The sequence below is a fragment of the Pteropus vampyrus genome, unplaced genomic scaffold, assembly GCF_000151845.1.
Source record: "Pteropus vampyrus isolate Shadow unplaced genomic scaffold, Pvam_2.0 Scaffold66, whole genome shotgun sequence".
Classification (NCBI taxonomy): Eukaryota; Metazoa; Chordata; class Mammalia; order Chiroptera; family Pteropodidae; genus Pteropus; species Pteropus vampyrus.
The window spans coordinates 2,536,818-2,539,495 of NW_011888847.1; the positions used below are offsets into that span (position 1 = coordinate 2,536,818).

Genomic DNA, 2,678 nt, shown 5'->3' on the forward strand with positions numbered 1-2,678 from the left:
GCATTCACTACCTCATGGTCAATTTTGTTGTTGGACTTTGTAATCGTTAGAAGGTTTATGTGTGATTGAACCGTGGTTTGCCCACCTCTGACTTCTATCATTGGTTCACCATTCACTGGAGGAGCCTGTAGCTTTCATGAGGTGTTTTTAGGAGATAGCACAGTGGAGTGGAAAGAGCTAAGGCTTTAGTTTCAGGCAGTCTTGGGATAAAAGCCTACAACTCTGCTACTTAGGAGCTGTTTTGTCTTGGATGAGTCAGTGGATTTGCCAGAGCCTCTATTTCCCCATTATAAAATGGGGATATTAGTACCGTTCTAAGAGAATTGTTAGAACGAATGACAATGTATGCATGAAATAAATTATGTAAAGCTTCAAGTGCAGTACCGCTAATAAAGTAAGTAGTCAGCAAATGACAGCAATTATTGAGCTTCTACAGTGTACACTACTAGGTGTCATGGGGAATCAAAAGCATATAAATGAATCCTTCCCTCTTAAGGCACTTAAGGGTAATTTGAATTATGTTCTAAATTCATTGCTCCTGACGAATAACAGGAAAAACTTTGTTTCTTCACTTGCCTATGGGATGAGTCCAGCTTGGCAAATGAGGGTAGTGATTTCTGATGGGGACAATGTCATAGTTTCTTGGGATTAGGACTGGTCTACTAGACTTAATTAAAATATAATCAGTTCAGTTGAAGTTGCCTGGTGGTTTGGAAAGGCCAGACTGTCAGCATGATGCCTGTGTGGGAAGGAAAATGTGAAACAGACTTTCAGGGTTTATTAGGAACTGTGGACAGTGGCACTGAGGGAAAAACAAATGACAATTTCATAGAACTTTCGTCTACGGCCATGCCACCTAGAACACGCCTGATCTCATCTGATCTCGGAAGCTAAGCAGGGTCAGACCTGGTTCACATCTGAATGGGAGACCACCTAGTAATAACAGGTGCTGTAGGCTTAAAAAAATTTTTCTTAGAACTTTCTTTTCATGTCATCAGAAGACTTTGCAGGACAAGTATCTATTTTCAACAACAATAATGCATAGTGATCTCCAAACATTTTTTTTTAAACATTGGTATAACTCTTCCCCCTTCTTTCTCACACTAGCACTCTCATTCTATGACTTAGAAAGATAACTGTGTATAGCTAGTTTTTGTTAGGCCATGCAGTGTCTTTTATTCATGAATTGGTATTAAGATTCTAAATGTCCTGATCACTTTATTAAATGTTTTGTGGCCTTAGCAGGCAATTGATAACGGTTGCTCTGAATATTTTCTAGGCTAACATGCAGTGACTGACCTCTGTGACACATAGCTTTTGGGGCTATGAGACAGGTTGGAATAGATGCAGAACTAATTCCTGTGGGCAACTTTGCTGCTTCTCTTGGCCCACTCTGTGTGGAGGTTCAGTGGATTTTAATGCTGGCTCCAATCCTGGTTAGGCTCCTTAACTTGGTGGAGGAGGACTTCGGCCTCAACCTCCACTTGGCTTATGGCCAAAGCATATCCAGCCTTCCTTTAGTAGAAACAATAGATTATCTGAACTTCAGGCTTTTCCTTGATTTTAATAGTATAACTTCAAACTCTGCAGCTCTATTCTGAGCAGAAGCTTATTTTTAAAAAATAATGTTCATGGAGGATTACTTGAAGGATAAGTCATTCATCTGCTTCTCTATATTCCAAATATTATTCTTGGGTCAAAGGGACACCATTAGATGGCTGCAGGCTTGGACTACATTGTCTTGGTCTTCAAATAATTATTCTGATGAATTGAACTTTGACCTGTGTCATTAGTCTATTGAAGAATAGCCCCCTTGAAACCTGTTATATTCATTGTGGGTCACTATTGAAGGTGGAATTCAATGTATTACATTAGAGCAGGGAGAAAATTCTCCCTAGTTTTAGTACCAGTACACTTGCGCTTTGTCTGGGCACCTGTATTTACATTTTAGAAACCAGGAAACTTATAACCAATATTCTGTGTATTTGACCTGGGAGGCATACTGTCAAATTTGTGGTCCTATCTCTATCTAGCATTGTATCCTATTTCTTGCTTTATCTCATTTGCCTACTTTATTTTTCTTTCACCACAAAATTCTCATTGAAATGAAACTCTAATTTTACTGTATGGATATCTGTACCTGGCATAAATCCCTTTCAGAGCAGGTCAGGGCAAGTCTAAGTTTGTAAAAGCCTATTCTCCTTTAATGAAAGTCAGTGTGGTATGTAGAAAATTCCAGAGGAAAGAGCAAAGGGGAGGCATTCTCCTCAGAGAGCAAAGGTTAGCAGCTGTTTACATCTCAGCTCTGTGAAACTTTCTTCTAACTCTCACAGGCAATACACTCAGGCCATAAGGTTCATCTTTTTCAGAAAATCAAGGAGATGGTCTAGAAAAGAAAATCCAGGCCCACTGACTAGAAATGTAGTCACACTGGGCAGATGATTAGAGTTGCAACCCAAACTAAACACACCCTTTGCCAAGACCTCACAGTCCCAGTCTGCCTCACTTCTGGGGGGACCAGCAACTGCTCTGAACACTACCCCTCATCCCCGCAGGGCAGAGCATCCAGAGTTCCATGCATCTCTTTGGCTCAGTTCATATTTGCAGGTCTCTGATTAATTCTATATTTCACCCACTAAAGAGACAGGGGGGCCAGTGAGCTCTGTACAATCCTGATG

General features: G+C 40.5%; 1 pseudogene; it reads left to right on the top strand.

The window, feature by feature from the left end:
- The first annotated feature begins 839 nt into the window (after positions 1–839).
- On the top strand, positions 840–958 carry LOC111740641 (annotated as a pseudogene).
- The last annotated feature ends 1,720 nt before the right edge of the window (positions 959–2,678 follow it).